This window comes from Ruditapes philippinarum, unplaced genomic scaffold (genome assembly GCF_026571515.1).
Source record: "Ruditapes philippinarum isolate M1 unplaced genomic scaffold, ASM2657151v2 ctg1826_1_1_1_1, whole genome shotgun sequence".
In the NCBI taxonomy this organism is placed as follows: domain Eukaryota; kingdom Metazoa; phylum Mollusca; class Bivalvia; order Venerida; family Veneridae; genus Ruditapes; species Ruditapes philippinarum.
The window spans coordinates 67,710-80,590 of record NW_026858485.1 but is presented as its reverse complement, the minus strand read 5'-3'; the positions used below and the strand labels follow the sequence as shown (position 1 = coordinate 80,590).

Here is a 12,881-nt window from a genome sequence, read left to right as displayed (position 1 = left end):
ACATGAGATCAAACGTGTATTGAAAAAGTAATATTAAAGCTGTTATATGGAACAATTTTACAAAAAGGAATCCAAGAAGTATTTGCAAAACGGAAAAGGTAATCACATATACAAAGTAACTGGAATGTAAGAATTAAATATACTATAACATGTATCAATTTATCAATTTGATATATTGAAATAATAATTTGAGAACTCAGTACTTTGTTATGAAAATAATAGAAATCAAGCACGTGTGTGGGGAAAGAAGACAACTTGTAAGTCGATAGCTTAAATATCATAAATATTTCATTCAAACAAATATTGTTATTATAAAAGATATTCTGTAAGGCAAAAATATTTAAACAGAAATAATTTGGCATTTAACAATTCTGAACAGTCCCATTAATTCTTTTAATGATGAAAAATTAATGGGCTTGGAAATTATAATGGTTTTGTATACAATGTTACATTCTCCATTAACTTGTCTGGCGAGAAGGTAAAAAATTAAAAAGTATTTACGGTGACAATCCTAATTAAATTGTAAAAGAAATGTCAATAATACGCAATAGAAACTTTCAGTTATTACTTACATATCAAATGGGAACAATGACATCAGTTTATTCGTGATATACCAAAACTTTTTTATTATAAGATTTTGTATTGACTTTTGTATGAGTAAACGTTTAAGCATTGTATACAGAATACAACTATTATTTTATTATACAGACAAATGTGAAACATATGGAATTTCTCAAATTTAAGCTCTTGAAAAATAAACATATAAGGCGTTCATATACGCTTATAGATAGAAAATACCATGCCAGTGTCTGATATTGCAATATTTTTAGACAAGGCTTAGAAAAAAGAAGAGAGCCTTGCCCTGTATTGTGTTCATGCCGAACCTGACAGGTTTTATCCTGTGCTAGGGAGCTTGAGGAATGTTGCACTTATTTATTATCCCCCATGTACAGACTCAATCGAAGCGAGTCTGCAATTTTCATCTCATTTTGTTGGGATTAATGCTTCTGAAGGATCACTTTGTTTCCATATTTTTTTTTAATATCGGAAATCTTTAGTATTTTATTTGTCGTGTGTTCAAATTATTGCATTAGTTTTCTTTCTTTCAACTGCAAATGAAACAAAAACCTGTGAAAAACGTCTCTAGTTCATGTCGCACAAGGGTCATATCAATCAAAAATAGTCCAAATGTTTTTAGTCAGATAAAATCTAATACTTAAATGTTAATTTGATTCAAAGTTTACCAGTTTTATATTAGATAATATTCCATTCCCTTCATTTCAATATATATTGACGTGTCGGATAAGCTGAGAGTTACTGGTAAAGCTAAAGTTGTCATGTCTTTTATCAGCAGAAATGAATGTTTTTACATGAAAAATATTAAATAAATAAGCATCAAAAACTATAACATGCAAATATACGTTTTATTAAAAAATACTTTGATACAAAAGTAATCATAATACCATTTTGAGTTTGCTTTGAAATTAACATGTAACATACGTCAAGAAATCTTCACTCTTGCTGATCATTTTTACATATTAAACTACGAGATTGAAAGATGAAGTTGCAACGTTCTTTCCATTTCTGGTTGGAAACGTTTTTAAATGGTCAAGATTTACTTTAAATGGAAATATAAGTTTTTTTATAGAATCAATCTGAAAACGGTTGTACAACATAGTTCTTTCATCGCAGATGTAAATTTTACAGTTCTCTTACCGCATTTATATGTTTTGATGCTATATTAGGAAACTCAAGTGGTAAACTTGTGTAAGTTTATAACAAGTAGAAAATAAGAAGGCTTATGATCAGTTCAGTAGTGATAGCCGTGATCGTATAGTGGTTAGTACTTCGCGTTGTGGCCGCGACAACCCAGGTTCGAATCCTGGTCACGGCATTGATTGTGACAGTCGCTGTCTCGGCACAGCTGAACTTTTTTATATATAAAAACATACAATTATAACTGACATACAAAGATCCAATAAATAAAATTATGAAAACGAATATTTATTATCTTATTTTTCATTACAACAAAATTAAATATTATCAAAAATAATTCACTTGAAATGCCATCGAAAACTTAACACCGCTTTCTAAAGACCTTATTACATGTCAATGCTTGTTTAATTTTACATGAAATTAACAACATTGATGACGGTGTTTAATATTACGATATTACACACGGAATGGGAAAGGAACTCGAGGTACTAGAGTCTATGCCAGTCTGGCATCATTCTATCAAACAAAGATGTTAGCTGTTTTATAATTACACCTAATTGATGGTCTGCCTTACAGAAAAACTTAAATACTATTTTTGGGGAAGTAAACGCCTACGTGATTCGTTTGAAAATAAAAAGGACTAAGTGTCTTTCAACTATAGATTTCATTTAATAAGAATATGTATGGGTTCCTTTATGATGATTTAAGTTATTTTATAATTTAAAAAAAAAACTTTTTTATTTTTACTCACTCTTACTATTCTGTAATTACTATTGGCGTAAGACTTTATATTACAAACTCTTAAGAACTGCCATGTTTATAAATAAAGCCTAGCACGCAAGAATATAATTATTTCATGCCACAGTTTTTGAACATGCAATTGAATTTTCTTTTTATCACCCTAAGTGCCCTAAGTGAATAGAGTAGATAAAATGAAAAAGAATGACAGACCGCTGCCAAAATATTTCCAATTTTTGTCTTATAAACGCAAATGTCAAAGGGTTGGCACTTTCTTCGATTTTTTACGAACATAATTTACCACATATCTTGAGAGTAAATCATATTTACAGTTACTGTTACAGTAGCAAATATGAGGTCAGACGGGACACACTTTACTTTAAATAAAAAAGAATTTGTTTAACTCCAATGATGTTACTTCAAATTATGGTCAGGCGTGCAAAACCGTTTTACGGAGTCACAAAAGCAGCAGGGGTATTTGATAAAATTATATTATTAAATAACTATACGTTATTAGTCCTATAAAAAAGCACCTGCCACGTTCAATAACACAATGGCCTGCCTTAAAACAATGCCAATATCTATATCATTTTTTCCGCCCATGATAAAATGTAGTTATTTTTACATTTGTTCTTTGTTATAATTAAAACATGTTAGACTTAAAATAAAAAGAAACAATATCTGAGGATTAAATGTGAAATATTATCAGTACAGTAGTTATTTAATAAAATTGTCAATAAATAAGTGATTTGATATTGGCCCTGTTAGTTGTCCTCGGGTCAGTCGTATTGGCCCTCGGCCTTCGGCATTGGGCCAAGACGAATGCTCTCGGACAAATAACATGTCCAATATCAAATCACTTATTTATTAACATATAATCATACTAGTAAGCAGTTCCGTCAGACAGAGAAAATTCTCATACTCGCACTTAATATTGTATTAAAAATAGTCATTAGGTAGACATAACATTTCATTCATACTAAGATGTTTTTATTACAAATGGGAGCAAAATAAAATTGTATTTACTAGGCTAGGTTCTCTATAATAGAAGATTTTCATGTCATTGTAATGTTCAACGAATTGTTTACGAATCTTCGCAATCAATAATCGTTAACCTTACTGAGTTTAAAATGTATTTATTATTTGTCGGAAAAAGCTTTTATCAAGTGAAGCTTTGAACAAAAGAAAGTAATTAAAATGCTACCGTTTTAGTATTTAACCCATTACTTCCTATTGACGTCTTTTCACACCTTTTCACCTTACCCGTCGCCATTATAGGTCTCAAATGATGAAGGAATGCCCTATTTAGAGAAATACTTGTTTTTGTTTGAGACATGTTGTTAGAAAAACTTTTCGGCGCCATCCCCTTTAAAAAGGGTACATGAGGTGGTGTAAGAGGGGGAATTGCCCCCTTCTGCTTAGGGGTTTAAAGGGGCAGCAGCTCCCCTCATCGCCAAGAAGATTTTGGCCTCTATCCGATCAGAAGGTAACGTGTAACCAACGATGAAAGCCTTTGACTCAATCTTGATCCACTAAGAAGTTGCAGCACTTTGAAATCAGTTTTAATCGAAAAAATCAACACAAACTAGTGATTTTTGGCAATTTTGAGATGTCCCCGCGTTGCCATGGTAACAGAAAATTTAAAATTGAGCATGCCGTTACAAAGGCTATAGTCCAGGTAACATTTTTGCCAAGTTTGGTGAATATTGAAGCATCTGTGCCAGTGACAGTTTCATAGCAATTTGAACTTGATGCAGGGGGCTTTTCAATGAAAACAGCCATTTTTCACAAAATGCTTATGCAGTTATTGGTTTAAGTACAATCAATATTTTAAGGGGTGTGACATTGTTTCCATTTTATACCTAAGCAAATCAGTGTGTATATAGTTGAGTACGTGTTTTGAAACTATTCTGCTAACACAATTATTAAGTATGGGAACATAAGCTATAGAAGGATAATTCAGATTGACTTTAGATGGTATATAATTGTGTATGTTTACCAAACTTCGTTAATATATTTATCATATTTAAGAAATTAAACCACTTACCATTAATTTTAATGTAAAATTATTATTTGCATATCCTTTGCTAGTTCATTTGAAGCATTTTGTGGAATGCATATATTTTTGTTTATTTTAACAGTGCACTTATTATAATAAACAACCTAGGTCATTTGACGCCTAGACAGGAAAGATGATTTTATGGAAACTCGGGTGTTAACGACTTAGCAACACCAGGGGCCAGAACTAACTCACCTGCTGGAGCTTGGAGATGCATAGACTGTAGTAACTCGAACCTATTATACGCCTCAATTGATCTCCCAGGGTTTAAGGTGGCTGCAATTCTAATGCTTTAACCCGTAAAATCAACCTCTCAGTCACAATGTTATGAATACAAAGAAACAATACAGATATCATAATATTGATTAATTGACATAAAATGACATATTCATACTGGAATGAAATCAAACCCTGGCCATAAGCTGTCGTAGAAACCATTAACTACAGAGCTTTAAAGTGGCTCTGTATTTTGTTGTGCAAATTCGATTGTTAGAACTTTGAATTTAGGTCCAACAACCCGATTTGAATTGCTAATGATTGTAAACATATCAAACATAATGTTGTTCTATTTTTGTATTTTTTTTTACTGTATACCTTTTAAAGTATATATCAATTAATGCAAAACAAAGATCGTTTATGACAAAGATAAAAGAATGTGTATTTTAAAAGAAGGACATGCCAATTCATTTCAGCTTCCCACCAGCATTATGTGTGCTTAAATTTCAATCAATTTATATTCATTGTAAGATTGATCTGAATCATGGAATAAGAAAATAAAAACTGCAGCATAATGAACTTTAAATGTTTTTTTTTTTTGAAAGTTATTGTCTTTGCTTCTTCTTTAAAAAATACAAAAAAAAGACGAAATGATGTCTCTAGTTTTATGACAACGCTTATTACATTCACGTAGAAAACTAACTAATTTTTTTCTGTTAAAAGCAATTATAAAGAAAAGAATTTCAAACATTTAGAATAATAACAAAACATCAAAACAATCAAAATGCAATACTATAATTTAAGATGTTTGTGCTTATGGCGCAACGTCGCTATTTTGATTTAATTTTTCGCAAAAAAAATGTTTCAAACCTAAAAAAAATTCTTAGACATCCGCTGTGCAAATAAAAAGAGGACAAACATGAGGATCTGGAAGAGCGAGCATTACAGAAGAAACTGCACATGTTATTTCAAGATCTTATATATAATAAGTTGTAAAGTTATAAATATTGAAACAATATTTTGTAAAATTGAATCGTACAAATTTGCAAACCAAAAGTAATTTGATGATCTTTAAGTTCATTTTTCTACAGCGATATAGTTAAATCAGACATATAAATTTCATACTGAATTTACATGAAGCTGAACATAGATATAGATGAATCATTTCTAAGACAACAGCAATATCAATTTTTTATCAACCATTTGACATTTTGCCAATTATCCAATTAGTCTAGATGTTGATATATAAGTTTATAATATCAACTTGTGGTTAATGATCTGATGGTGATATGAGATATAATTTTGAGTTTAAAGATTTAAGATAACAAAACTACTCTAATAAATCGTTCGGATTCATATATCTACACTTATATACCTTACATAATTTCCAAAAGGAGAACACTTTGTTTCCAGATTTTTATACTTCACAACAGCAGGTGTCAAGTGCTGTGTGGCAGCTGTAAAAAGGTGCCCGATACTTCACTTCAGTGTTGTTATATTTTTCTGGTCCTTCGGGATCACTATTAAGTGTTGAGAATTGAGTACCGCTCAAGCCGGTGCTAGGGGGCGTGAGGGATGTTGCACTTGTTCAGTATCCCTCATGTACAGACTCAATCAAACCGAGTGTGCAATTACTATGTAATTCTATTGTGATTAATGCTTTCGAGGGATCACTTTGTTTCCAGATTTTAATCTATGAGCGGTACGGGTAATACAAATTTGCAATCGGTTATTCTGATCAAGTTATATAAATGTAAATGTAAACTAGCTTCAGAAGCAAGTCGGGTACCAACAATACATATATTATAACATCATTCGTAAAACTACCTTACATTACGTTGATTGTATGTGCTAAAATCAATCTGATGTAAGGAGGACTGTTTAAAGCCTTTCAGTAAAATAAATCATTGTCCGTGCTGTTGAAAGTATACATACAGGTATGTAAATGTGACGTTTCGGTATCCTTTTGTTAAGGTGAATACAAAGTTACAAATGAGACATTAAAGCATTGTCTGACCTTATTCAAAATTCTAGAAAACAGCTTTTTATACGATGGATTGTCTCCATGAAAGAGTATGCAACAACGACAGAACATGCCTTATCCCTTAACGATGTGTTAACCTTTGTTTGAAAGCAAACATTCACAAAAAGTGATATACGATAAAAAACAGACGACATATGCATAACTTACAAGAGGCAGTTGTATAAGGCTTGAAGTATAAAGTTACGTGGCTATGGCAGTTGAAAGCTAATATTTTAGCATGCCGTACGATGACATTTTAGCTAATAGAAAATGCAGATGGCCATCAATCATGATTGCAATACAATAATAATTATGCTTGTCAATTGATACACTGTGTCAGTTGCATATTCAGTTTATGTTGAAAATATTTCCGGTATTCATCGACTTCTAGCCTTTTGCATCAGTCTTTAAACAAAACAAAAACACACTTTAAAACCCAAATTATTACTGCCACAGACATGTGACAATTGTTTGATTAGGATATATATCTTTATTTTGAATACGTTGTGGTAAAATATTTAATGATTTGGAGAGCAGCGCTGAAATTAATTTACTTAGGCGATTCATAAAGCTACCGGCAATACTATATCACCAAGACCTGTTTCCATTTAAAGCATATATATGATATAAACAAGATGAAAATGAAAGGAACACAAAAATTTACATTCCGTAACCTTGTAGTTGATTATGTTAATTAGATAAAAGATGTATTTCTCTGGACTTTATAACATAAATACATATTATGCAGGAAGTAAATAAGAACAGTGAGTACGTGGTGATACACGTGCCAGCGCTTGCCTTTTTATTCAGAGATATGTTTGATATATCAATTCCCAATGTTTTTTACAGTAAAGATGGTTCATTACCACGCAATATTTGGTCATATAATAACCAGCATCTTAACATTATTAACTCTCTGTAATAGATATTATTTCACTTCCAGATTGTACTGATAATGCTAAATGTCCGTTATATTATTTTGTACGGTATAAACAATCATAATTGTGTTTTGCCGCCGAAAACGTTGTCATTCAACGAACATATAAACATCAAGAAATATCATTTTGTTTAAAATTTTTGTAGTTTGATCGGAACTGCAGTATGTTTTAATTTACTAAAATGCACTTTTTTAACAAAAGATATGATGTGCCGTAAATACTAGTAGTTTGTCTAAAGTATGGCATCAGTTTTGTTCGATCATCAGAGTGATAAGCTTTGCCGAAGCATTGATTAATTGCACGCTTAATATATCATGTATATTAACCGTTACTCTTTATTGTGACATAGAATATTTAAATACATTTACAATAGATCAATCTATATGGCTTCTAAATGCAGCTGCATAATTGCAGAATTAATGATATATTTCATATTGATAAGTTATGTCATTGAATTCTAACATGCCTTTTGACATTTATGGCTACTTAAGCTTTTCTCTGCAGCTTCCTTATAGCCTAATTATAAATAAGTGTGTATCTTGTTAATGTCAATTGATATTTCCGGTTTTAAAGTATTCTCTTTTAAATAGAAATGTTGCATTGGAACTAATTACGTAGAGAAGACTTTAACATAAAAATATTTGGATCAACATTGTTTCCGCATTCATTCATCATCCCTCAAATCGAATCCTAACAAGAAGACAGGAAGTACCTAACAAAGAAAAAATATTCTTCCGATAAGACTTTCTGAACGTCATTTTTGTGGCCAATATTTTCAACATTTCTGGAAACATATTTCACTTGCTTATACATTTCTACTAAAGACTAGAAAAGGTAGTAAACTGCACACAGTAGAATTAAACAAGGTCCAGTTTTGGAAAGCTACAGATATAATTATATATTATATTATTGTTATAATACAGATGTATAATTTAGGTCGCAGGCAATTGGTATATCTGATAGAATATTCTGGAATACAACTCTTTCAAAATTGCCTTAAAACGAGATAAAATAAATGTTCAACAAGAAATTCCGCAAGCTAAACTCAAATCGATATACATAATATATTGGTTTTAAATTATGCTATATGGGGAAAAGATGTGGAGAATCTTTAATTATTATAATCAGAACGATTATATAACAAAATGAAGTTAAAGCTAGATCGGATCTTACTTTAACATACATGATTTGAATAAGCATTAACAGTCTAAACCATTTTAAGTAATGAACAGTGGTTCGTTTATTACTCGTTCATTACTAGACGAACAACATTTCATTGACAATAATTCTTATATGTAGAGTTCATAAATTGTCTTAAGAATTTCAACTTTACTTTTTATATACAGGAAATTTATATATATTCCTACGGCATGTTAAAATATTCTACAATCGCACATAAGGTGAAGTAACGTGAACAAAGAAAAGTAACCTTTATCAATGTTCGAGTCGCCATTATCATATCAATACTTTTTTACTTTACATGATATCATGTAATAGTTCGTTCTTTATAAGCAGAAACAGAACACTTCAGAGAATTTTATTGTGTGGAAGTGAATGTTTATCATCTAGTTTCGAAACTCACATAATAGAAACAATAATACACTGTTAACAAAAAACAAATGTCATGTTGGGTACGAAATTGACACCAAATGTACGCATTTGTAATTCCAAACTGCCTGAGGCACTTAAAAAAGAAACTAATACATGTAATAAAAAAACTATTTATCACAATTGTGACTCTCAGGTGAAGTATTCCGCATATCAATCTTATTTTAAAAACATGTTAACCTAATACGAATAAATCACATTTTGTGTCTCTAATGTTGACATTGAATTGAAGCTACATGATCTTATTTATTATTTATATTTTTACTTATTTGTCTGTTTTCATCAGTTGCAGATGATAGCTTTTGATAACTCACTTATCTAACAATAAGCAATAAACAATCTTTTCAGAACATCCAAATTAAATGATGAACTGAAACTTATTTAAACTGTTATAATTTGTATTATAGTTATCTGAAAAACAAAATCAATATGATAAACATGAAACAGTTTGTTTTCAAAATCGCGAAGAGAAAAGCACTTGATTATATTACTAATTTGATCATTTTGTTATCCCAAAGTTGGGTGAATAATGTGATCAAGCCAATACAAAAAGTAATTATCTGTGTTTATATATATAAACACTATACCAAATGACTTTTCATCAATCATTCAGGAGTATTATATAGACATGAACAGAAAACTTAATGAGGTTTAGATTTAATTTACATGATTTTACGACATCAATTCCAAAATAATTTGCCTATCAATATCCTGCGGAATTTCAAATTTATATAACTTTAAAGTCATAGTAAATATCATTTTTAAATTGCATCAACATTCAACAGAAAATAAGAGAAAATGATTGACATTTTGGGAAAAGACGTCGATTTAAATCAAATAAAAATGAAAATAGTTCAATAACTTTCATCAGTACATAAACTCATGTACATGTAGATAAAGCAACAGGTTCATCTGGTTGAAGTTTCATCATCGACTGCAGCATGCTAAACATTATGTCTTACTGATTAACAGAGAAGGGGGTGCATATTACGACATCAGCATTTGACCAGTATGAGTATCAATATGAAGTTCCGATATATTTAGAATAAAGTATAAGCACCTGTGTTTAATAACTAGACAAAATTGGTAGCTATTTACTTGTTTCATAAATTTTCAAAACGATAGAAATTTAAATTATCTTGACATAATACCCCTGTTGAAGCATTGCTTAAATAACAGAAGGCTAATACAACTTTAGGCAAACAATATCATCGGCAAAAAGAAACAGGACATTTTAAAACCCCGCAGAGCGAGGGCTTCTTCGAAAAAGTAAATGCAAACAAGGGTGCATCAGCGATATTTTTGCATAAGGGTAATGAGTTTGCTTGTTACGTCTCAGTGTGATGTCATATGATAATTTCATTCTGTTCATGGAATATCCAGGTCTGTCACCGGGCTTATTTCAGTTAGCTATGATTCATGACACCATGTAGCACCAATATGAAAATGTGTTATTTTTTCTCTGAAAGTGTTCAAAGAATTGAATGAGTGGACAATCATGCAGTAAGTTTTTGTATTTTCTGACAACTGTTTTTGGTCATGTAAGAATTAATGATGTTGAGTCCAGTTAAATTGTAATCAACCGTCGGTAATCAATGAGTCAATACTAATATAATTTAATGTCGCAATTTCTGTAGTAATATTGACATACATGTAGTCGGTGAATATATGAAAAAATCCTTTTAAGCTTTGTTTTTGTGTGTTTATTTTGTTGTTTCCCGATACTGTAATCAAGGCAACAAAAAAAAAGAAACAGATAACAATGACCGTTTAAAATTTGTCAACTACCAAAACTTATACTTGAAAGAGAAAAAGAACATTCTTTATTAAAGAAAAACGTTACAGTTACGTGTATTCTTAGTAAAACAATGTTTCCTTTCTCTCAAATGTACCATCTTTAAACCTTCCTTCTAAACGATACTTAAGAATAAATAAACCTTCATCAGTGGTTCCTTTTCCTACATTTCGCATAATTATCATTAAAACATTATAATTGAGAATTTTAATGTTTAAGTAATAAAGTCTTCATATTTATTTACATGATAATACAATCATAAAACGCGATCGTTTTGAGCTCAATTCTAATAATACTTTAAAGCTAAATATTTGTTACATTTTATGCTGCATCAAACTGTGTGAGGATATTGCAATTTGCAGCATTTTAAGTGAATGAATAAGAAAAAGACAGTTAATTTAGAACAACTCTTATTAATTGGATGGTAATTATAGATGTCTTTATAAAGTAATGCATTAATTACATGAAACAAATATAATAATGTATATTTTATTACTTTCAATAGCATTAAACAGTTAATTTGATTAGCAGTTACTTTTCATAAACCAATCCTGTCAAGATGTTTAGTAAGGCTTTTATATTACTTTTTCAATGTCAAACGTTAATTGAATTGCAAACAAAAAAAGTGTCCATCTGTGGTCTGACTGCAACTGGTTCAACTGGCAGTATTGTTGCCGTGGCAAATGTTTTGAAGATACTCTATCAACTAAAGATTACCAATCTTTGGCAACATACATGTATTATAACACAATTCCAAGGTAATAAGTAAAATCGTTTTCAACAAAGTTTGTAAGAATAATAGTGGTAACCTTTGTTCCATACAAAATATGATTACTGCGCCGTAAACTATTAAGATCTTTTCGGCGTTCGTCCCCTCCAAAGGACAAACCTCTTTTTAAGTTTACTATATATCTAAATTATACACTTAAAACAATTGAAAAATAACTTGAATGGCGAAAAGGCTTCTCATATTGTCAGAGATGAATATGTGACAATAACAAAACCCACATATTATCAATTTGCGAAATGTCATATCTTTAATAACTACTCTAAATTCCGTTAAATATCAAACGTTTTAATCTATTTTGCGTATCAAAAATCGTTTGATTTATGGTATTATTATAATAAAATTGTTACTCAAAACTAATAACATATAGGCTATATATATGCTTTCCGCTTCAACTATTAAAATAGTGTTTGAGTTATTGCGACATCATCGCAAATATTTTTTTAATAATACAAATAAGGTCATATATTCAGATACAATGAAAATAAAAAGTAACTAACACTTGAAAGGACATTTTTAGTTACTATGTATTGCTTTGTAAAGACAGTTTGTTTAAAACAAAGGTTGAACAAACTAACATGAACTATGAACTAACTAGATTAGAATCTCTTTTTGATATTAAAGTATTTTTTTATTTATTGTATTATATGATAAATTAGATATATATTATAAAGCAGACGGAAAGTAAATTGTATAAGTCCTAATTTGCATGTCATGATAATACGAAACCGTATTTTTTATAATGTTAATCAAAGTATCTCTTAATATAATTGCTCGCTTTGAGTACAAGGCCCCGGTTCAAATGGTTAGGTACAGAAACTGTGATTTTATAGGAATTGGTTCAAAAGTCTCGTTTTGACTTTTTAAAATTATATTTGTGTGGGTTAAGTCTTCACTTTATCGCATAACAACAATGACAAAGGCATTTCATAATCATTTTTCAAATTCACAGGACCAGAAGGTTTATTCCTTTCTTATTTGAGGCAAATATATTGCATGTA

General features: G+C 30.2%; 1 non-coding gene across 1 annotated transcript; it reads left to right on the top strand.

Annotated features, from left to right (window-relative positions):
• The first annotated feature begins 1,822 nt into the window (after window positions 1-1,822).
• Window positions 1,823-1,894, top strand: Trnah-gug (transfer RNA histidin (anticodon GUG)). Its single transcript has one exon. It is a non-coding gene; the product is annotated as a tRNA-His (tRNA).
• Window positions 1,895-12,881: the final 10,987 nt, after the last annotated feature.